This window comes from Mus pahari, chromosome 11 (assembly GCF_900095145.1).
Source record: "Mus pahari chromosome 11, PAHARI_EIJ_v1.1, whole genome shotgun sequence".
Classification (NCBI taxonomy): domain Eukaryota; kingdom Metazoa; phylum Chordata; class Mammalia; order Rodentia; family Muridae; genus Mus; species Mus pahari.
This window is the reverse complement of record NC_034600.1, coordinates 48,617,919-48,643,791: the sequence shown is the minus strand read 5'-3', so window position 1 is coordinate 48,643,791 and position 25,873 is coordinate 48,617,919.

The following is a 25,873-nucleotide window of genomic DNA, read 5'->3' as shown; positions in this document are numbered from 1 at the left end:
ATATATATATATATATATATATATATATATATATATATATATATATATCTGCATTTCTTCTTCCTAGGTATAGTAGCTGGTGTTTAACATTTCCTAACTGTGGAAGACTGTCCTAGGAAAGAAACCCAAGTACCTACCAGACAGGCACTCACTCTGTCATGAGGCTACTTTATTTTAAAAATAGTTTTGAAACAGCAGTTCACTCATTAGTCCAAACTGGCCTAGAATTGCTATACAGCCCCAACAAGTCTTCAACTTGTGATCTTCCAACATCAGCTTCTTGCTACCTGAGGTTAAAGGCCTAGCTTTAGGCCTGGCTGGGAAGAAAATACCTCATATGCTTTCTGGAAAGTATATGCTTTCCTCAAGCCCCCAAAGGACTCTTCCAATGGGTCAGACTTTGTCCTTCCCATCATCTTTCTTTATGGAATATTTTCTGTTCTCCAACTCCCCTGTGCCACCTCAATACCTTTTATAATCCCACACTTTCCTAGGCCGCTTTTGTATGTTATCTAAGAGATTGTTTTTCTACTTTAGTATAGCAAGGAATAAAAAAATCCATAATTCCACTCTTTCCGTTTCTCTTGAGGCATCTGTTACCCTGTGGTCACCAAGGTAACATGTGATCAAAGTAAATGACTTTTGAGCAATGGTCCCTATCTTCTTCGGAAAGCTACACAAATAGTTCTTAGGCTGTAGAAGGTTTCGGTCTTACCATTCTTTGCTTCTGTGAGCATTTGATCCCTCCCTACCACTAATGTCAAAGTTGTCAGTCTCTCAAGGACTACAGTCAGACATCAGACAGAGTCAAAAACAGAGGCAATGCTTATTACAGCCTCCAAACACTTCCTGTTTTATTCTTTATGTGTTGAGGTACCTAGTGTTTAAATACATCTTTACTTCACTCTGAAAATGTCCTCTCAAGAGTATGGAGAGCCCTTGGTCCTGTGAAGGCTCTATGCCCCAGTGTAGGGGAATGTCAGGGCTAAGAAGTGGGAGTGGGTGGGTTGGTGAGCTGGGGGAGGAGGGAGGGGATAGGGGGTTTTCGGAGGGGAAAGCAGGAAAGGGGATAATATTTGAAAAGTAAATAAAGAAAATATCTAATAAAAAAATCTTAAAAAAGTACGGTGTCTACTTACAAATGAATTAAGCAACCCTGTGGTCAAATTGTACGTACTCTTAATCAAGTCTTCAGATATTTTAAAAGGAAATTCACATGGTATAGTAGGTAACATGGGGCATGCTAAAATCAGTAAATGTTTAATGATTTCAAATCCAGTATTCAGCAATATTTTGTTTCAAAATTAGAAAATCTTCACCTATCAAACCTAAAGTAATTACAAACATGCCTTAAAACTAAAGTATTTTACATAGAGTTTCAGTGGAAAATAATTTTCCCTTTCTTTTAGATAGTTTTATGAAAAAAAAAGAAACTGTGAAAAGTTTATATTATATGGCAAAACACAGAGGTTGATGTCAAATGATAGCTCTGGAGTGTCAGTATCACATCAGGTACACTTTATGCTGTTTGTTTATAAAGGGAGTGTTATGTACAAACCAGTTTATACCGGATACATGTAATTTGTGAAGCTTTATGTCTATAATCCCTAATACAGCTTTTTTTTTTTTTTTTACATGAAAGGAAACGGAAATTACAAAATACCTACATTTAAATGAAATTAAGAATGTAACACAAACTGAAATTAACAAAGAACTTTTTTTTCATCAGTTGTGGTTTCAAAGAAGAACTGGACTGAATTTGGAGTTCTCTGGATCTTTTGTGACTTAATTTAAAATCTTTTCTTTATTTTAAATGGAATAGATTTCCTCTGACGTGCAAGAAGTAGTTAGGGATGGAAAATTCTAAAGTGTAAGTTCCATGGTTTTACAAAATTGGACGTGCTTTAAAATTGTCCTAATGGGGACCTCCATGTTTGATCTGTATGGCAGGAGGTGTGGCTTATTTAATCACCAACACCATTCTCAAATGCAGAAATCTAGTGCTCAAAATTTGATTATGCATTTAAAAAGAAATACCAAGTCTGCCCTTAATTTCTTGTAATGCAAATAGGTCACATATCAAAGTACCTCTCGTACCTCCTGTTCCAACCACCTCTCTACAGGTCCATAATGCTCAGTTCGTGTAGCTCTTTCATTCCATTTAGGAAAGTGGAGTCCTCCATAGATGGATTAACTTGCCTATGCTTATATAAAATAGATATTGGTGTCTCTGTTGTGTGAGTATAGAGAGTTGGTCATAATAGGCTGGAATCTCCTCTGTATGCTGAAGAGTTCCTGGGAGAGAGAGGCCAGCAACAATGATAGGGCTTATATAAAAAAAAAAAAGATCAGGCTGGCTCTTTGACCATCTTCCTCAAGCTGACCTCCTGGCCATATAAACAAGAGGTGAGAGTCGGGTGGAGAATAAGCTTAAATGTGTCATGGATTTCCTGCTTTGCGTTTCACCATCTTTGCTTTGTACTAAAAGAAGAAGTGCTTGATCTTTTTGCTTAGACTAAGGCGTGTTCGAGAGAATTCATCAGAGAAAGTAGAGCTCTCCTCTAGAAGAGGAACACTGAAACTCTGTTTCCTGACAGCAGGTTTGTGAAACACCAGAAACTTCACAGCCTGTTCCTTGATAGACCAAAGAAGATCATGATAAGAAGGTACTTGAGACAAACTGACATGGTGACTTGTATTCAAAGAAACATACAGTAGGCACCTCAAAATTCACCACACGCCAGTGTGGCCAGTCAGTGTGATACTATCATTTTTACAAGTCAGGAACTAGGAACAGTCGTGTCAAAGGGAAAGGGATCATAGAGACTTGCTTTGTTCATTGGGGATACTTCTTTTCCTTTATATGGGAGGAATTATATTTCATTTTATTTTTATTATAGTTGATTCTAAGCTTCTCTCTTTGATTTATTTTTGCCTATGAAATATAAGCAGTAGAATAGCATATAATTCTCAACTTAAAGTACATGAGCTGTAACCATCCTGTGATTTCTTCTGTACGATGCCTGCATTCTCAGAGAGAAAAAAAGCTTCTCCTTTGCCAATCCAAGAATGAAGGAACTGGCAGAAAATATGAAGTTGACCAGTAGAAAAAAATGTAATATAGATTAGATAAAAGTGTTTGTTATGCACACCACTGAAATATGGGCTTATTTATTGTAACTATAGACTCTAGCAAAATCTGAAGAGATAGAGCCACTCATGAAGGGCGATGGTGGATAACTTGTATGGATGTTTTCCATGAAGGTGGATTAAGAATGCCTCAAGGCATAGATTTGAGTGTCTGCCCATAAGGTGACAATCGTAGCCTCATAGCAAAATGCTATATATATGGGGCTGAAAAGGTGGTTTACCTGTTTAGAGCAATTGTTTCTCTAGAAGAGAACCTCAGATTTAGTACTCAGAACTAAAGTGGTGATTCACAACTGTCTGCAACTCTAGTTCCATAGGATTCAATGTTCTCCTCTGACCTCTGCAGACACAAATCCTCTTGGTGCATAAACATACATATAGGCAAGGCATCCATATACATAAAATACGAATAAAAATTTAAAAGTACTTTAAAACAGTTATATATATATATATATATATATATATATATATATATATATATAGAGAGAGAGAGAGAGAGAGAGAGAGAGAGAGAGAGTATATAACAGTATAGGGTCATTGTTTTCCTTTTTAATAATCATTTCCTTCCTCATCATACAAGCAAAAAAGAGGTAGATCTTCAAGTGGAAAATTGCACCAGAAACAAAGGATGAGCAATACAAAAACAGTAGTATCAGATAATCAGAATTGAGTTCGAACTCTGAAAGTAGAAAGTTTTCTTGGATAGGCTGTGAGAACAGACAACTGTGGTGGCTTGAACTTGACTGTAAAGTGATCCTGAGTGGCCAAATTTCCTCATTTTAATGAGAAAGCTGCAACAGAAATCTTCCCAAATAATCATTAATCAATGGGAAATAAAGTTCTAAGCTGGGACTGAAGGAGAAATTAAACATTTACTGACTGCCCCCCACATAGTACAAGTCCTTCACAGTTGTCTAGTCTTCTAGTGTCTGAGGGATCTAGAATCTAGAAATCCTAACTCTGCTTGCAAAGCTATTTTGATCATTTGTACCATAATATTAATATCTCGAAGAATATTGCCTATGAAAAATGCCATAAGCAAAAAAGCAAACTCAGCCTTCAGTGATTGATTATTTAAGAGGTCTCAGTGTGAAGCAAATTGTTATTTAAAATAGTTTCTTAGAACCATAGTGGGTTATACATTTAATTCCAACACTCAGGAGGCAGAGGCAGGCGGATGTCTATGAGTTGGAAGTCAGCCTTGTCTACAGAGAGAATTCCAGAACAATGTAAGGCTACAGAGAAAAATGCTGCCTCAAGGAAAGAAAAGAAAAGAAAAGAAAAGAAAAGAAAAGAAAAGAAAAGAAAAGAAAAAAAGAAAGGAAAGGAAAGGAAAGAAAGAAAAGAAAGGAAAGGGAAATAAACAACAATAACAAAACAAAAAGAAAAGAAAATCCCACAGTTGCTTAGACCTTGTATCTTATCATTTGTTATATGTTTTTGCTCAGGAGAACCATTGTGCATCATCAGTACTAGAGAGGTCCATAAATTTTTTTTTATTTCAATATGACGTTATAATTTATTTGTTATCACGTCTTTTTTAAAAAAATCTGATGTATTTTCTCAGCATGATTCTTTCTAGCCACCCAACTATGCACAAAGCATGTATTGTGGTAAGTACCTCTGTGAGCTGTGAGGGACATAAATGTTCTTGTCCTTAGCAAAAGGAGAGAAATGAATAATGGCACATGAAATTAATAAACACAAAGGTGACAAGACAATTTAGATTTTACAGTACAATGGATCTTTGAACATTTAGACTACTTCCCTAAATAAAACAACTGGCATGCATTGTTTCTTTAGGTTACCAAAATGTTAGTGATGACATCACATGTTTGTATTCCACAGTGATCTTTGTTTTTTATTTTTCTGTTGATTCTTTTGTTTTTCTTTCAAAGTTGTTCAATGGAATATTTGCCAGCCTTTACTTTCTACATAGATATTAATTGACAGGAAAATGCTGTAATTCAAACAACTGTAAATATTTATAGAAACATGAGCCAACAAAAGCATGCTCCCTGTTTATTATGGCTAATATAATCTTAGACTCATGAAGTGCATGACCTTGGACTGACATTTCCGGTAAGGTAGAAAATTTATAAGACACTCCTGTCGTTGGCATGATACAAAGCTAGTGTTTATATACTTTGCTTTGTTGTTGTTATTGTCACTGGATTTTCTTTCAGCATAGGCAAACAGCATAGAAATTATAGAGTAGAAAAGAATTTCCTTCTAGTCAAGAGAATAGAAATTTTATTCTAGGTGGAAACCTGATGTTCCATTTGGACCAGGTCTATCACTTGGCCAAGGGTTCACTCCTAGGAGTGCAGCCTCACTTTATGCCACGACAAAGAGATAGGAGCTAGGGTACCTTTCTTTTAGTGATACAGTATACCTTTTCTTCCTGGTAGTCCCAGCCCTAGTGAAGCAGTTCTCCAAGGAATAAACATCTAGCTTTATATGACCACCTACTTTTCTGAATTATTCATAGAAATGTAACTTCTCTTTTTCTTCTACTTATTTTTTTTAAAATATATTTTAACTTAATTTTGTTTTTCATTTATTTATCTATTTTATGTGCATGAGTGTTTTGACTGCATTTATGTATGTGTAACATGGAAGCCAGATCTGGAACTGGAGTTATGAACCTTTGGAAACCATCCTGTGAGTGGTGGGAACCAAACCTGGGTTCCCTGTAAGAACAAATGTTCTCCATTGCTAAGCCATTGCTCCAGCCTGAAACTTCTCTTTCCAAAGTACGCTTCCTTTCCCACTTTGGATTTCCTCAGTGTTCTGGGCTGCCTTATTCTTTCTCCAAAGCTTCCCTCCCCCCACCCCTGCCATGTGACTGCATGTCTGCCACATGTCTGTCCTCCATAACAGCTTTAGTTGCACGGATTTTTTTTTTATTTTTTTATTTTCTCTATTTGTCTCCTCCAGGAAACTGTCAAGTATTTATAGCTTGTCTTCCCTGAGAGGGGTGGGAGTGTTTTTAAATTCTAATAAAATGTCCTTAAGCTTCCATTGGAGTCCATTTTAAAATTCTTTTATTAATAAAACGGAGGAACCCAAGAGGGGACACAGATTTATCCTGTATCAGAATGAGTACTTCATACATAGCCCAAAGGCATTAATTCCAGTCTTTCATTTCTTCACATAGCTAAAAAAAAAAAAATTCAGACATGCTAGTGAGCCTCTGGATGTTTGTATCTATTTTTCTTTTTTAAATTTCCCTTTATTTTGTTTTATTTTATTTTACTTTTTGGGGGGGGGGTAACCTGTGCTGTACTTTCTGTCTTTAAATTATATGATACAGACTGAAGACAACAGAGTAGTGAAATCCAATACTCAGTAAGGATCCAATTATTTTTCCAGAAAAAAAATTTCAGAAAACAGAAATCATAAAACTTTTGACATCATCATATTTAATTTGTTTCTAAAGAAAAGATAATTATCTATTGAGAATTATATGTATTTACTAAAACGGGTATTTGCTAAATACAATGAAATACAGCATTGTACTCTCTTTCTCTCCCCCCATCTCATTAGACAATATTGTCTTCTACAGAAATGTATGTGTAGCCAAGAACACTGTGTGGTTATTCAATTTCACTTTAAACTTCAAGTGTGCTCACTGCTGTGAGGGACATTTGCTATTAAGCTCTAAAACAAAGGACTGAGTTGGAAAGGCATTCGATAGGGTAAAACTATTTTATTTTATTTCCTCGGTTAATGATTTTCTGTGTTAAATGTTCAAATTCTGGGCCAACAGGATTTTAAAGATATGTTTATTACATGTTCTTTCCCAACTTTGTAAATAAATATTAACTGAAGAAACATGTCTGAGCAAAACAAGTGATAACGAAAATGTAGCCTTTTAGCATAAAGTGGGGGAATTAAAAGTAATGGCCATGAAAGAGGAAGAGGTCGGCCTGGAAACCATATACATACAAGCAACATAGGGACTGAGCATGTTGTTTTTATATATTTCAGAATATATGTAACCACAATGGAAGAAAAAGATGCCACGAATTTGAGAGAAAGCAAGACAGTTACATGGGAAGGTTGGAGGCAGGAAAAGGAGCTGAGGTAATTGCCCCCAACACACACAATATCTTTTAATAATCCATACAACATTTAAGCACAGTGCTGAGAAAGAAAACCTATTTTATGAAGGATAAAGAAGGGAATAAAGAAGGAAGACCAGCAGTCTCAACTAACCTGGACCCCCAGGATCTCTCAGACACCAAGCCACATCCAGGCAGTATACACTAGCTGATAGGAGACCCCCCAACACATATACAACAGAGGACTGCCTGGTCTGGGCTCAGTGAGAGAAGAATTTAACCCTCAAGAGATTTGAGGCCCCAGGGAGTGGGGAGGTTGGGCAGGGTCGGGGTGGGGACATCCTATTGGAAATAGGGGCAGAGGAACAGGGTGAGGAACTGTCTGAGAATGGACCTGGGGGGGGTGGAGATTAAAGACTGGACTATAAAAAAAAAGATTAAAAATAATATTAAAAAATAATCTTTTAAGGAATAAAGAGACTGTGCCCATTTACCAATTCAGAATATTTAACTTCCAGGAGAGCCAAGTGAACAACATAAAACCTCTTCCCTTAAAGAATTTAGTGTTGGATGGAAGAATGAATAAGGAGGGTGGGGTCAGTGAAAGCTAAAAAGTGGAATGAGAAGCAAAGCAAAGAGGGTGGGATGTGGAAGGTGCCATGAGCACAGGGAAGAGAGGGGTTGAATCTGACTGTTAGTAATTCACAGAGGTTGAGATGCCATTACTGTAAGACTCTGACGAGCCTTAGTTTATCCCCCCCCCCCCCGCAAACCCCGAATTCCAATGTGTTGGGGTCGTCCTGCACCCGAAGGAGAGGTGGTGACCTCAGGTGGCCTGTTCGGCGAGTTTTTATACAGTTTCCAGAGGCAGAATAGAGCATCAGCAACTAGGCACAATATGATTGGCAAAACAGTATATCCTTTAAACTGATTGGTCTTTAGAGAATGAGGTAGTAGGGGCTTGTAGTGGCTATTCCTGGTTGTCAACTTGACTCTATCTGGAATGAAGTACAATCCAGAATTGGAAGTCTCACCAGTGACCCTAATCTGGAGGCTGGGAGATAGAAGTTTCTGACCTGGATCTTGGTATGGAGATCTTGAGACATAGTGGCTATGGATTCCAGAAGACTAAGAAAGGGAGAACTCTTAGGGCGTGGTGATGCACGCCTTTAATCCCAGCACTTGGGAGGCAGAGGCAGGCAGATTTCTGAGTTCGAGGACAGCCTGTTCTACAAAGTGAGTTCCAGGAGAGCCAGGGCTGTACAGAGAAACCCTGTCTCAAAAAACCAAAAAAAAAAAGGGGGAGATCTCCAAATTCAAGGTCATCTGAAAAATGCACACACCTTTAATCTGGGTTACACCTTCTGCTGGAGACCATACAAGGACATTGGAAGAAGGGAGTCTCTCTCTCTCCTTTGCCTGCTTGCTGTGCGGGACGGAGCAACTGGTAGATCCTTGGACTTCCATTCACAGCTGCTACCCACCACTGTTGGGAATTGGACTGCAGACTGTAAGTCATCAATAAATTCCTTTACTATATAGAGACTATCTGTAAGTTCTGTGACTCTAGAGAACCCTGACTAATACAGGGCTTAATTAGCCTCTTCGTTTGGGCCTATGTGCTCTCTGTCCTGTCTCTTCTAGGAGGGGAGGGGTGTGATGGAATTTTCCAACTGTCCTGAACTGACCTCTTCATTACTGTATCATGATGGATAGACTGGAGCTTCCCAGTGAATAATTATACAGAAAGCTGTCATATATGAACGTATAAGAAAATGAAGTGAGTGTTTTAGAAACATAAGAACCAAGAAAAATAAAAGGAGGGGCCTCTACATATTCAAGACCATATTCAAGTTTTATATTTCATGAAAAGAAATATGTGTTTGCTACGATAGAAAATAGGTGTGATTGAGTTAAAACTATCAGTTTCCTTATTTTGCTAAAGCTGATTTAAAATAAGAACCATAAATACAGTACATTAAATATAGAAAATTTTACCTTACTTGTCTGGAGACTGAAAAATTATTTATAGGCCAAGTTTCTTCTGAAGATTATAAGGAGTAATCTACTCCATACCTTTCCCCTAGCTTTGTTTGGGATGCTGTTCATCTATGGATACATAAACCATCTCTGACTTCAGGTTCATATGCATTCTCCATGTGTGGTGTGTGTATGCCTCTCTGCAGATTGTTCTAATATATAGGAACATCAGCCACATACCCAGGGGAGGCATTTTGCTCGAATAGAAATACATCATACTTATTTACACTTGTAATTACTTCATTTCCAAGTAATTGCATATTCTGGATAGTTTGGAGAAGACAAATTTAGAAGTACAATATCATATTAAACAGTTTTGAAGGTTTGTGAAAGACATCCACAATACAGACTGATATTCAAGGTGACCAGTCAGGAATGCCTCTGTATAATCTAAGAAATACACATGCTTTGCTTGAATAAAGAAGGGAACAGGTTTTAGATGTTCAAGAGAGGAGACTTAAGGGTATTGCTCTAGTTTGCTTTCTGTTGCTGAGATAAACACCACAACCAAAAGCAACTTGAGGGGAAAGGGTTTATTTCAGCTTGTACTTTGTAATCCATCGTAGAGGCCAGGACCTCAGTGAATAACCTGAACACAAGAGCCGAATCACAGAGCATGCTCTTTCCCGGCTTGTTCTACTATCTTCTTATGCTATGGAGGATATACTTGCCCAGGGTTGGTATCTCATACAGCAGGCTACTCTCTCCCACATCAATCAGCAATGTGCCCCTCACTGATAAAATCACCCTGTCATCACTTAGAGACCATTCCTCAAGTAAGATCCCTTGTTCTCAGCTATGTGTAGATTTGGGTCAAGTACAAAAATACTATGTGGGTCACCCTCAAAGATGTTTAATATGATATTGTACTTCTAAATTGTTCCATATGCTTACTTTTAGATGTAAGGAAAGTATCAAGGAAAAGTGATGCTTAAGCATTGCTTCAAGAGCCAGCACTTGGGAGGCAGAGGCAGGCGGATTTCTGAGTTCGAGGCCAGCCTGGTCTACAAAGTGAGTTCCAGTACAGCCAGGGCTATACAGAGAAACCCTGTCTCGAAAAAACAAACAAACAAACAAACAAACAAAGAATTGCTTCAAGGAAAACAAAGTCATTATGAACTAGATAACTAAATCCAGAGGGAGCATTATCAAAGGATGATAACTTTTAAAGGAAAGGCACTGTTAGTAATAGAAAGAAATGGCTTCTAACTCAGCCCTTGTAGTCAGTCCTAGTAACTGAAAAACAGCCTTGGAAATCATTAGTGACAACCGCATGGGCAATTCTGCAATGTAATATATGCTATATATGCTTGAAGCTACTAAATTTTAATACTATCTACTCAGACAACGCAAAGATGGTAACAATAACAACAGTTTAAATTGTGTGACCAATTCTGTGAGATGCTCCACACATTGAGACTCTGTTCTCATGTCCAGCAACAAACATCATGAAAGATCTGGATTTTATCATCTTCCAATCATTTTGATTCTATATTGGATCTGTAAGCTGAGAATCTTGGCATGCACTGTAATTCTTGTATTGCAGAATAAAATTTTCATTTCGATTCCTCACTAGGTAACAGTTCTGACAGAAATGAAGATACTCTAAAGAGACATCTTTATCTCTCAATCTGACTATTAGACCACTGAAATAGAAAGAATCCCTAAGAAACAGGGTTTCCCCAGGAATCTCATGCTGGGAGAAGGGAAAAGCCCAGCTGGAAGAGGGACTTGTCTCCTGGAGAGATTTCACAGAGTTCTAGCAACTTGTCAGATCACTTTAGAGGATGAGGCTGTGGCTGACAAGGATGGGCCAGTCAGTGGTAGGTGGCACTGAGGCTGTTTAGATATTGTCCTTAGCCCTTTACTTAAACTTTAATCTTCCTTCAGAGGCAGGAAGAGGAACCCGAGGGATTCAGTGGTTCTCCTGTCCTTTTACCCAAAGTCATCACATTGAAGAAATCTCCTTTCCACGTCCCACTATTAACATGCCTTTTAAAACATACTAAATTTGAGGACTGATGGATGAACCTGGCTGGAGGCACATGCCATGCCACCCAATTTTGATAATTATTGATGTTTGCCTCAAAGCATAAATACTTGCTGACCAGATGTTCAACCAAACAAAAAAAAACTTAAGGAAAAAAAGGAAACAAAACCTCTTTCTTAGCATTAATTAATAAGTAAGTGGGGTGGCTTTATGGAAACATGGCAGAGAAGCATTCAATGAGGGTTTGCATCCAGATTTATAACAAATTCTCCTCTCTGAGTGCCTTAAATTTGTATGTCAACTTGAAAACATAATTCCTGCATGTAAACATAATCCATTTAATTTACAAATGGTGCTTAGCAGGCCTTTACTGGTATCAGAGCGACATCACCAAACAACTTGGGACACAGAAAACACAGAAAACACAGAAAAAAAAAAATGGAAGTCAAGCTAGGGGTGGGGGATAAATGCCACAAAAGAAGAGAAGCAAATGGTGTTGCTCCCAAAGCTCACTTACTTTACTTCTGATTGTATTGCTTCCGGGGGGTGGGGTGGGGGGGGGAGGTAACGGAGTTGTCACTAACAGTATTCACCTATGGGATATCCAGAGAAGTCTCTCAAGTTACCAGTGCATTTCCACCAGCATGCCCAGAGCTGTAGAACAACAAAGTACATAGGACTCTTCGCTACCACACCCTTCCCAGAGTCTTGGAACTGGAAAACTAAATAGGAACTCAAAATGGATTGCTTTCTTTGTTACAGATTAAAAGCATACGGGAGTTAATCACTCAGGGATAGCTTAATCCCAGAGGCAAGAACACTGCATGATCTCAGAGGAGTCCTCTTTGCCATCCTGATCCTGCAATGGTGGATTCTCCAGAAGGGGATAAACAATAAAAGCTACTGAATATTCATAAGTGGAATTTACTGTAACGCTGAAAGTAAACTTTAAATTAATTTCCTTGAAAGAAATAGCTGAATGACAGTGGGCAACGAAAGGAGCAAAGATCTAGAGGTCACATTATAGATTTTATACTTATTAAGAAATAAGGAATGAGTGAATGAATGAGGAATTCTGAGTATGGAAAAACGTTACAGTGGTGTTCCTATGGGGACAATTGGGATCAAGTAAGCCGAATATATTAAAAACAGAGTAGCAAAGGGGAAGAATTTGTTGATGACAAACTATTTAGTCTAACAAAGGGTAAAGAGAAAGAAATCCCAGAGGACTATAAAAAGAAATCATTGATGGACACAATAGCAGCTAAATTCAACACAGACGAGTACCATGGAAAAAAATAACCAGAAGAAAATTAGATACTTTACATATGCCAAACGCTCCCTAATGGCCTGTAACTTATCTTGCACAAATGTTTCGAGTACATACCTTCTCCTCAGTTTTGCTTTGCAGGGTTTGAGTTCCTCATGGGAAAGTTAAGGTTGGGAATATTTAATGGAAAATTCCAGAAGTAAACAACTGACAAGTTGTAACTACTCTTTCTAACTATGTATCATATACTTGTTTTTGTAACTACTCCTTATAACTATGTGTTGTGTACTTGTTTTGTCTTGTCATTTTTTTGGTTGTTGCTGATCTCCTACTGGCTAATTGATAAATAAAACTTTATCCCAGGTAGAAGCATCCCAGATAGAATGTGATGATTGAGTTCAGTGCAGATCATGGTTGGAGGGGTTACAGGGTCTCCGAGGGTTCCTAGCAAATACTGTGGACTACTGAATGCCTTTTGTGGTCAATTCTATGAAAGCAACAACTTTTCAAGTAAATGTGTTGAAAGAATAGATGAAATATTTGTAGAGTAAGTGGGGTAGAGAAGCTATACTAGGGTTTGGTAACATTCTAATAAATTATTTGAGGGTTCCTAGCTTAAGAAAAAAACTGAAGAAGAAATTTCACACTGATTTACATAATTTCCAAATGAAATGATTTCTCCTATTCGTTTTTTACTTGTTCCCAAGGAGACATCCACACAAAGAAAGGCTGAGCGAAGAAGCCGAGGAGTACATGATTTGTCAGAGGTGTTTCCCTGGGTGCAGCATTTGACAGTTGGAAAAAAAGGCTATGGAAAGAGGAGTATTGTGAGTTCAGTTTCCCCAAATAATACCTTCCCTTCAGTTTAAGACTTGCCTAGGCAGTAAACACAAACACAGCTGTCCCTCAGACCACATCCTTCCTGTCCCTATTCTTGTTGTGTTCCGTGTCCCCACTCTTAGCTCACACAGTCCTGGATAGTCATATACATGCCTAAGCTAGAGTTAGGTGAGGTGAAGGTCTTCTGGAGGGTTAGTGCATGGAGAAAGCAGAAAAGGTCACAGGATCAGAAGCCTGGATATATAGTAGAGGGAGGAGCTAAATGATGTACTTCTTCATCCATGAAGCAGCTGGAAATATGAGTTGAGACTATAGCCTTAAGGATATAAAAATCAAAGCAAACTTCTTTCATCTCAAAGCACTATAGTTGAATCATTATTCAGATATATCAGATACCCAATGTAATCAATCATTGAAGAGAAAGTTTATTTTGACTCTCAATTTGGGAAGTTTTGTCCCTGAGCAAATGGTTCTTTGGTTTGGGCTTGTTCAGGCAGTATGTTACAGCAAGAACTGAGAAGAACAAAAACAATCACCTCTCACGGGTAAGAAGACAAAAGTCTTAGGCTGGAGACCTTTGATCCTTCTCAAGGGCATACTCCCTAGTGGCCTATGGCTTTCTAACAGGGTCTACCTCTAAAGAAATTCCAACTTCAAATCCTCCTAACCTAGGCAAGCCTGAAATGCACAGTCCTTTAGGGTTCAGTTAAGATACAACCTTAGTAAACACTAATGATGGTGATAATGATGTTGATGATGACGACAATGATGATGGTGGTGGTGGTAGAGGTGATGATGATGATGATGATGATGATGGTAATGATGGTGATGGGAATGGTGATGGTGATGACAATGACAGTGGCCATGGTGGCAGTGGTGGCAGTGGCAGTGACTGTGGTGGTGTAGACACCGCCCAAGTTAAATTCAATCAACTCCAGTAATTGTGTGTGTGGGCAGAGGGGCAGAGGCTACATTTCAATTGACTTATTATCCATTTCCGTTTTCTTCCCTTTTGCCTTTAGGTTGTGTCCTAAAAATCAAAACCAAAACAAATGAAAAAAAATACAAAACAAAACAAGCAAACCCATGAATAGAATGTTTTTGACCCTTGTTGGAGCCATAAGTTAGCACATGACAAGAGTTCATGGATATGGAATGTAACAGGATGCCAGCTGCAGTAGATCTTTCTCTTGATACTCTGATGCTATAGAGAACCTAAGAGCTACCAGCAGCATCAAGCACTCCAGGCACTAGATGGTTTAGCATTACACAATCTTTTCAAGTCTCTGTACTTTTCAAATTTTTGTTACTTGTCTCTGAATATAATTTTTAACTGTTAGAGGACTTTAAAAATAAATGAAGGGATAAAGAAGTAAACATGAGTAAAGCACAAAAAGAATTTGAAGGGACATGAACACAAAGACAGAACTTACCCATTCCATTATATAAGGGAAAAATTAATAAATCCAAATTGATTATATCAATACAGAAATCTAGAGGGAATTATTATTCATCATTTACTCTAAATTTGTGGGGCTTGTTGTATTTCAGGTATGAGAATTTTTGTAATTAATTAATTAATAATTTTTAGTTATATACACAGAATTTAACATGGCATACCTCCAAAGGCAATGTTAGATACTAGTAATGTACTTTCAAAATCTCAATCTATGATTTGAACCTTAAATTGAAAAAATATAGCATATGGAAATCTCTCCACCTTTTATAAAAGATGGTCTTTAGAAGGTGGAGAATTTTAGCCCTAAACTGGAAGATGTTAAGCACAGAATACAGCATAGCAGACAAAAGACTTAGAGAAAGATATAAGAGATCATGATGATGTTTTTGTTCGTGTAAAAGCCCGTGTGTGTGCCATCAGTACATTCTAGCCCTCCCCAGTAGACCTCCCTGTTTGCTTTCTTCCCCAAGACTGGTAAAAGGTGAGACCTATATTAGGTAGCAGTTTGTGGAAGAAAATTATCATGTTGCCTGAGGATTCTGAGTGGCTAGATACGAAGAAAATTGCTGAGAGACTTATGTTAGCCCATACCCCACGCTCCCTCCATAAATTTGTTTCGATAGACCAACAGGAAAAGGTAAAGGAATGCTAAGAATGGTTAGCCACCTCTATAGAAAACGCCTGCTTCTAATCCTCAGGATTTCGAAACATTAGGAGAATTTTGCCAACATGTCTCAACGGATCTAGAGAACAGCAGTGGATAAAAGGCAGGAGACAGATCAGAAGAAGTGATCCTTGTGATATAAGGAACTCAGTGCAGCTCCCTTAATATTGGGATTAGAAGGTCCTCTCCATTCAGAGCTTGCATCCGAGGAACAATAAGGTTCGGTGATTGGAATTTTGAAGCATTGGAAGATGCTCACACAACTTCTCATTATTTTGGTTTTCAAGTCTCAAAAACCAAACCGCTATAATTCAAAGCCAGCTTAAGTCTTCAAATTAACATTTGCTACCAATTAGTTCATAACGAGTGTTTGTCTGAAACATTTAATGACCATAAGAAATCTTTCAAAACTGAAGAACTTTTATGTTTGAGACTTATGTTACCCTGCCCCAACTCCTTATTGCAAAAAGTCTGATCACCCAAAGAGTTCATAAGGTTTTTTTTAAGAAGAGTTGGCCCTCAATCAGGCTGACAGGGCCTTTGCCCCTCTTCAGCACCAGGCCTAGGAAATCCTTCGAACAAAGCATAGATCTCAATTGCTTGTTTTGTATTTAAACCTCACACTAATCCCATTGCCTTCAATAGAAAGCCCCTGTATGGACGGAGTGTGGAAGACCATTCATAGAGCCACTGAGGAAAGGAAGTGCCTCTCGTTGTTAAATCTGGTTTTCTTAACCTTTTTTTTTTGGTCTAATTAGTACCTCAAAGAATCCTTCCTAACTTTATTGGGAACACTTCTAAAGTTTCACTATTAAAAGCACTGTTTACTTAAAGTTTTTCTGTTCTTGGTTAACTTTTTTTTTTTTTTTTTAATCACAAATGAGTACTTTTATTGAATGCTAGATAGCACACTTTTACAAGGTTGTACAATTTTTCCGTCTTATTCTGCCCATGGATCTAACACTAATGGCTACTCTAAATTAGAATCATCTTTATAATATTTGAGAAGCTTACTTGATCATGATATTTTCCTTTCAAAATCTAGCTAAATTTTATACAACACTATCTTGTTTAGAATTTTCACACCAAAAGTTAATATTTAACCCCTTTGAATATTATTTCTGTTACTCCACAAAGCAAATTGGACTACCCTTTATTTTTTTAATTTTCCAGGGATATATTCAAAATTATAAGCATGAAGTCAGTTACAGAACTACCTCATTTTTTAAATCAGTAATTAAATTCTCTTTATTATATAAAATATCTATTTGCTCTTATGAATTTATCTCTTGATTGGTACTTTTAAAAATGTATTTTTCAGTTTTTTAAAAGGTTACACATAGAAGATAATCTCATATTTCTTTGCACTTTCCCATATGATTTCTGCTCTTGCTTCCTTCTTATTGCTTGTGAGTCCAGTTTGCCTGTTCTAAATTTGGCATTGAATGTGGCATCATTATTCTCCTTACCCAAAATTTATTGATTTAAATCCGTAAACATCCAGAGCAATGTATAAATATACTCCACGAGTTTTAATTTGTACTAATTCCAATGTTTTCAACCTCCACACATTCATTTACGTATTACTTTTTAACCCATGACATATTTGGAAGTTTTGGGACCTTCAGAGAAATTTTGTAAATAGTATTCCGAATGATAATAATTTTATATATCCTATTTCAAAGTCATTAGCTGCCTAAAGGTTTACCATTCCTGTAGCTTCTTAGTTGTTTGTTAGCTCTAACTTAATATCTTAATTCTATTTTCGTAGCATTATTCTAACAAGTAAGTATTCTTTTTTTTTTTTTTTTATCATTTCTTAGATCCCTGCTGGTTATTGGCTTATCCTGACAGGACTTTGTGGTGGAAGTCACTGGGTAGGGAGGAGAGGGGGTGGGGCAGCTCTTCCTGAGCAGTCTGGCTTTTTGCTCTCCTTATCTGCCAGATAGTCAAAGCTAATGGTTCTACTTCAACCTGAGATTCTGGATCTCTTGCTTGAAGCTCCCATGCTGCTGACAATACCTTCCTCTTTCTGGTTTTATGGGGCCTCCCACAGCTTTTGCCTTTGCTGATAATCAGGACCACACAAAACAATATTGTAGTCCTTTTTTTCCCCCTTTAAGGTAGTTTTCTGGGGTAAGAGTTAAAATGACCACAGTCCTATGCCATCCATGTGATCGATACTTGCTCCAGGAGATATATTCGTAAGATCTAGACCTGTTAGAGCTGTCTTAGGACAGTCCAGTGCAGGGCAGCAGCTCACTCTGCCTTCACCGCCAATGATTGGCAAGATTGCAACTCTGAGTTATCTCAAGCAGATCCCTTTGCCCAGTCTATGGGCCAATGTGTTTGGTGTCTTAGTGAAGACAAAGATGTCTGGTCTTACAGGAAGAAGGTTATGGTATCTGTACTGGCTAATTTTGTGTCAACTTAACACAGCTGGAGTTATCACAGAGAAAGGAGCTTCAGTTGGGGAAATGCCTCCACGAGATCCAGTTGCAGGGCATTTTCTCAATTAGTGACCAAGGGGGAGAGCCCCTTGTGGGTGGTGCCATCTCTAGGCTGGTAGTCTTGGGTTCTATAAGAGAGCAGGCTGAGCAAGCCAGGGGAAGCAAGCCAGTAAAGAACATCTCTCCATGGCCTTTGCATCAGCTCCTGCTTTCTGACCTGCTTGAGTTCCAGTCCTGCATCCTTTGGTGATCAAAAGCAGTATGGAAATGTAAGCCAAATAAACCCTTTCCTCCCCAACTTGCTTCTTGGTCATGATGTTTGTGCAGGAATAGAAACCCTGACTAAGACATTATCCTATATCACTGAAACATTGCAAACCTCATCCCACAACACACACTGCATATACTTCCAGAGAAGGATTTGGAATTCTTAGCTCTGCTTTGCTAAGAACATTCTCCTCTGACTGTCCCCCCTACCCATACCTGGACCACTGCTACTTATGAATGTACACAAATTTAGACTTACATGGGAATTTTCATTTATTCATTGGTCTAGTTTTTCTTTACATGAAAAATTATGCTGATTTTTCTTCTATCTCTTTGTTTCTCGTCCTTGTTCTGAAGTTGTACATATTAATTCCTTTCTGTCAATGGTTTTCTCTAAATAGCTAAAGTATGTGAGTGTATGTAACTTTATATTTTTCTCAAAAGTTTGAAGATGATAGATACTTTTATCATTCCCTATCAAATAAAAGAGAGAATGATTGATTTTCTTTAATGTCTTTTATATTGTTCTTATACCTTATATTTTAAACTTAAATATTTGTATTTAAAATCTAAATTTTTGGATTTTTACGAAGGTTAATATTTGTTTTAATTTGTATAACATCAAGAATTTACAACATTAAATTGTGCTACTAAGCCATTTCCTGAGATATGGAAATGCACTGTCAAATACGAGATGTCTTTCTACCATTTATCATTGTCCATTATTCATTGTCCTGTTCTTATGCTCAACTGTTATCTCTTGACATTACTTTTCCAGATGAAATATTTTTGTGTTGAAAGTTTTTATTTTAATAGTTATTTCAGTAATAGTCTTTACCTATTTATCTCGAATAACCATTGCCTTACCGTATTTCATATGCATTTAAGGAACTATATTACATATTTCAGGCAAAGGTCAGCTAAATACTTTGAATAGACTGTCAATTAGAAAATAAAATGGGTCCAATCATACAGAATTGACCTCATATAATAACCCTGAAAGCATATTTTAAGTAGATCTAAACACAGTTTATTCCTAAAGAATTTACAAAAACAAAACAAAAGCAACCAAACAAACAAAAAAAACCCGAACACTAAGAATGGTCAAAGACAAGGCCAGCACCATAGTTCAATGGATAAAAATAAAAAACAAAGCAAAAAACTAAGAATGGCCAAAGATAGGACCAGCATGATAGTTCAATGGATAGGATGCTTCCGTTATGAGTGAAGGCCAGAGCTGCTCTCTGAAACCTGCCTAGTAAGAGAAGAGATCTGAAGAACTGGTAAATCAAGGTACGGTAAACATACAATAGTAATTGTTGTTCTTTGAAAAAGTATTAGAAGAAGGAGGATGTAGCTCAGGGGTCAAGAACTTTCCTGACAGGTGCAAGAAACTTTCTTTGGTCCATAGCATCATTCAATAAAATAATATAAAATGGAGAATCAGATAAATGTGCATGTTGCTCTCATTTTAGTCTCATGCCCGTTTTCTATTTATCAAAGTAATATTGAAGATAAATATGCTATGTAAAAATAACCTAACATGCAATAAAGCTGCTCGAATTTTTCCTGGTTTTTTTCAACACGACTAATTTAATTCTAAAAGTAATGTGCAATTATTCTTCAATATTTCTATTCTATCATAGAAGATGTAGGCAGCTTTTCTTTACATGTGATTTCTCTGCCTTGTGTACAATCTATATGGTCTTGTATCACTTATTAGCAGAGATAAATCCTCAGCCGTGTGCTGTCAGGTAGGTTTGCCTTTGAGTGAGCACCATGTCATATGTCTATGCAGACTGAGACAGGCGTGATGTTACCAGGTTTAATTCATAGATGGTTAGGTCTATGAGAAATCTAACAACTAGAATGCTATGTTATTATAGACTGAGTTGGTTTAGTTTAAGGTGAACTTGGTCCTGTAATGAGGTGTCCAGTGGGGTGATAAATTATAGTTTCTGGAGTTGCTTGCTCAGACCAGCATTTGAATTGGAGTAAAGATGATTTTTCTCATTGTGTGTAGGCATCCTCTGGTTCCCCAAAGGCACTGATAACAGAAAAGCTGACAAACAGAAAAGTCACATCTTAAGAATTTGGATCTAGACTGGATTGAACTGTATCTCCAGCTGTCTAGTTTGCAGATGGTACACTGAAGGACTACTTGATCTTCATCAGCACATAAGTTAATTTCTTTTTTTTAACATTTACTTTATTATATTATATTATATTATATTAATTTATTTTGTTTGTTTGCTTGCTTTGTTTGTTTGTTCTATGTACGAGTGTACTGCTGCATGTGCACCTGCACACCAGAAGAGAGCATCAGATCCCCTGTAGATGGCCATGAGCCACCATATGGGTGAATTGAACTCAGAACCTCTGAAAGAGCAGCTGGGGCTCTGAACTGTCGACTCATCTCCTCAGTCCTGTGAGTTAATTTCTTAAAAAGAAAATAAATGTTTCTGTGATAACTCTGTGTATATTCCACTGATTCTGTCTCTACAGAGAACCTTGACTTATACACAGGCCTTCAGTAGTGACCTTACATAATAAGAACAGTAACTGGGCTATGTGCCCAGACTGTTATCAGTTATATTCAAATCTTGCATTTCACCACTGCATATCTACTAGCTGTATAATTTGGGGAGAAATTACTCAGCTTTTCTATTATTTTTTTTTCTCATGTACAGAATGGGAAAACAACAGCAACTATACTTGTTTTGTACCTACATGGTCTCTGAATAAGAACAGCAAGCTCGGCCAGTCCCACAAAGTCTGTGTCACCTTTACCCCAGCACATCTTACAGGCAGGACAAATTGGAGGTGGATGGTTTTGTGGCTGGGTTATTGTCCCATTCCCCCCATGAACGCCTTGCCTGATTACAGAAGATGCGTGGTTCATGCTCCATATTCCTTGTTACTAGGAGTCCTTGCTAGGGTCACCCTTTTAGATTCCACTGCACTGTGTTTCTACCTTACCCTCTTGCAATGCAACCCTACCCCAATTCCAGTTGTCTCACCCAGTACTCTGTCCCCCTATCCCCATTTCAACCCTGAACGGATCCCCCTGTTCCCTTCCCATTCTTTTCCCAATCTATCCTTGAAATCTATTTCATTTCCCTTTGCCAGGGAGATCCATGTGTTCCACCTTGAGCTCTTTTTGTTATTTTGACTTTCTGGGTGAGTCTGTGGACTGTAATGTGATTATCCCTTTACAGCTAATGCCCACTTGTCAGTAAGCACATACCATGTTTGTCTTTCTGGGTCCGGGTTGTTTCACTCAGGATGACTTTCTAGTTTCATGCAGTTGCCTGAAGATTTTATGATGTCATTTTTTTTAACAGCTGCATAATGCCCCATTGTGCAAATGTACCACATTTTCTTTTATCCACTTTTCCATGGAGGGCCATCTAGGCTGTTTCCAGTTTCTGGCTACACCCTGAGAGGGAGCCCATGTCTGACACTGCCTGGAGGGTGAGGAACCTGAGATTGAATAGCCAGAGACCTAGGATAGAACCGAGCACAACTAGCAAAAGAAAATAAAAGAATCAATGAAATGATTTTTAATGATATTTCGCTATACTTAGACCAGAGCTCAGTAGAGAGGCTTCATCCAGTAGTGATGGAAACCGAAACAAAGGCCATAGCTAAACATTTGGTGGAGCTCAGGGAATTCTGCAGAAGATGGGAAGGAAGAATTGGAGGAGCCCGAGGGGTCAAGGTCAACACAAGAAAACCTACAGAATAAATTAACGAGCACCCACAGGCCTTACAGACACTGAACCCCCAACCAGGGAGCCTGCATGAGTCTGACCCAGGTCCTTTGTATATTAATGTTACAGCCGTGTACCTTGATCTTCACGTGGGAGTCCCAGTATTGGGAGCAGGGGCTATCTCTCATTCTTCTGCCCACTTATGGGACCCTTTCTTTTTACTAGGTTGCCTGGTGCAGCCTAAAAGTGAAGGAATGTGCCTAGTCTTGTTGCTATGTTTAGTTGATATCTGTGGGAGGTCTGCTCCTTTCTTATGGGAAATGGGGGAAGAGTGAATCTGGGGGAGAGAGGAGGTATAGGGGGGACTGGGAGAGGGGAAGGAGGGGAAACTGTAGTCAGGGTGTAATATATGAGAAAAGAATACATAAACAGATAACTTTTACAAAAGAAGAACAATGGGCATGCTGATGTGGATGAGGGAAGACCCATGAAGCCAGTACCCAGGAAGTACAAGAACTAATGAATGTTGAGAGTTGGAGAAACAGTTTTCCCTAAGAAAGAGCACACAATTTGGTTATCCAATACAAATGATCAGCCAGCCCTGAAAGCATACACATAGATAAAATTATATCCACTAAACAGGAGCACTTCTGTATTTAATCATATATGCATGTTTGTGCGCAGCAGCAACTCATAAAAACAAAGGGTCATAAATTTGCTGAAGAGCAAGGAGAGATAAGCAGAAAGGTTTAAAGGGAGAAAGGGGAAGGTGGTAATTGGGTAATTATATCATACTCTTAAAAAAAAATAGAAATAATTTAAGAACATGGGGTCTTGCTAGAGGGCTCAGTGGGCAAAGACATTTGTAGTGAAAACCCGGCCAACAGAGTTCAATCCCAGGAGCTTGGAGAACTGTGGAAGGAAAACCTCGTCCGGAGCCTGTGGTTTCAGAGGCATTTGTGTGTGGCATGGCCAAGTGTTGTCCTGCTAACTGGTCATGCTGGCCAACTCCGTTCTGACCATTTATGTTTATACCCACAGACCAGCTCTATGCCAAGCCTTCGTCAGAGAAGTTTCTTGCTGGAGCAGGTGGCTGAGTGCCGAAAGCAGACTCTGATCAGGCTGCTGAGAAAGGGTGCTGGCGGAGTGCTGTGCCCCCTGTGAACTATATTCTTGAGATACTCTCTCATTTCCTTACTGGATGTTACAATAAGAATCCTTATTTACTAAAGCCAAATCTCATTAGTATCAATTTAACTTTATCAACATTTTAACACTTTTGCTCTACCGTTTTGTTTCCATTGACTGTCCATTGATTTGGGGGCTATTATTTTGCATATTACATGTAATATTGTTTAAAGCATAAAAATGTCATTTACATTAAAAGAAATGGGCTTAAAATAAAAAGTGTGTGTGCTTGATATTCATTTTCGTCAGATTTAACATTATTTCAACATTTCTTCTTCTTCTTCTTCTGTCTCTTTTACTCTCTACTTTTAGAGGATCTGCGATAAAACAACTTTTTGTTTAGTTTTGAAAAATAGTGGTTTGGGGGTAAAGAATTTATGTTAGCAGTTTTCCTCTTTATCCTTCTCAACACTACATTTTGCCCCTTGGTATCCATTGTTTCTGAAGTGGTCAATGGCTAATTGGGTTATATTCCCCTGTTCCTGAAACTCACATTAGACGTATGTTGGTACATTTGATTCTTTCTGTTTTGTAGTTTGTAAGGCTTTGTTTTTTTTTCTGTATTCTATAGATTCATTAATTTTATACCCTTAAGCTCATCCTTCTTGCTTATTTTTTTCTGCCACTTCAACTACGTTTTTGGATCTCATCAAGTGCATTGTTTCATTACTAAATGTACTAGCCTATTTTCTGTTGTCAAAACAGAATACTTGATGCTGGGTACTTTATAAAGAAAACAAACTTATTTTGTTGGCAGTTTGGAAAACTAAAGGTCCAGCTTCAAGTGGCCTCATCTATTTTTCCTCTGCTGAGGGATTCATGGCAGATGACATCACAATGGCCACTGTCTGTACAGTGTCACATGGTGAGAAGGAAGACAGAGAGAACCAGGGGTTAACTTATGCTTTGTGTAATAACTCACTTTCATGAAAACCACATTTCAGAGTGCCAGCATCCTCAATGAGCTAATCACCTTCTAACTGAATCCCGCCTCTGGAAGGTTCCAACAGCTACTTACACAGTATGTTACAGAGCAAATGTTCAATACAGGAACCTTTTGAGAAAAGCCAAACTACACCAGAGCCATAGCAGTATAGTATTACCATCCAAAGATCCAACTTTCACATTTTCTCTTGGTCTATTGAAACTCTACTATCTTCTTAATTCCTGCTACAATATTTCTCTTCATTCCTTTGAACATAATTTTTATATGAATATATTTATAAGATTTCAATTGCAGTCTTTGCCTGGTAAGCCTAACATCTGGTCCCACCAAAAGCTGAATGTTTTCATTTCTGTGTCTGATGATAATTCACATGTCTTGTCTTGTTTTTAATCTTTAAAAATTTTGGTTGAAATGCTTGACCTATTGATCTACTTATGTGTTTATTTATTTACTTATTGAGACAAGATCTCACTTTTTTGGGGGTCAAAGTGGGCTTTCCCTTTTTATTACTTCTTTTATTTTTGAGATTATAATATAATATCATCTTCTTCTTCCCTTTTCTCCCTTCAAACCCTTCCATAAAGCACACCTTGCTCTTTTTAAATTTGTGGACATTTTATTAATGTTTGTTACATGCAAATATATGTATATGTGTATGTGTATGTGTATGTATATGTATGTGTATGTGTATGTGTATGTGAATTTGTATGTGAATGTGTATGTGTATGTGTGTGTATGTGTATATGTATATGTACACACACACACACACACACACACACACACACACTCATTCATTCCTAGATACAACCGGTTTAGTCTGTGTTACACCACTTCTTTGCATGCTTTCAGGCTGACCCTTTGGTATCAGATAAGCAGCTGGTGTGCTTTGCCATGGAGATGATTTTTCCCACACTCAGCATTCCCTAGTTGCTTGTGATTCTTCACTGATTTTCCTGCATGTATGTCTGTGTACCATGTGTGCACCTGGCTCCCACATGGGTCAGAAGTGGGACTGGAGTTACAGATGGCTGTGAGCCACCCCATGGATGCTATGAACTAAACCCTGGTCTTCTGTGAGAGCAATCATCACTCTAAACTGCTTAGCCATCCTTCTACACATACCCCACCCTTAAGGTTTATGGCCTGGGATTAAACAGAAAAAAGAAAGAGGAGGGAGAGGGAGAGGACAAAGGGAGAGCAAGAGAGGGAAGAAGGGTTTAAAGTATTTTAATCGCCATTTCTTGGTAGATACAGACCCTGTCACATAAAATCTCCTACTGGGCCATCCATCACTTAAAGTTTCACTGCTGCTAGATAGCAATCTATTTTAACACATCATCCTTTTTACACATTAGGATCCACACAAATCAGTATATTCTAGAAATTACTGCTTTTGCTAGTTAGTTAACGGTATTTCAGTATTTTGCTTGGAGTTACCACAAAACAAGTAGAATCTGGTTTCCCTTATGCTGTTGATATGTTTGCTCAGGGTTTATTCTAATGTTAGGTTTTGCTTGTTTGTTTGTTTGTTTGTTTTTTTGTAGATCAACTTTGCATCTGTATTATCCAGCACTGAGATGAGGTCTATATTCAAATAGTTCTAGTTTATAACGTTTCTCTTCTGCTGATATACCTATGGGTAGTGAAGCAAGGACCACTGCTCAGGTAGCTGTAAACTATTTTGCCTTATATTTTCTGAGAGGTTATTGTGAATTTCCTTGCAAAATATATTCTTCTTCTTCTTCTTCTTCTTCTTCTTCTTCTTCTTCTTCTTCTTCTTCTTCTTCTTCTTCTTCTTCTTCTTCTTCTTCTTCTTCTTCTTCTTCCTC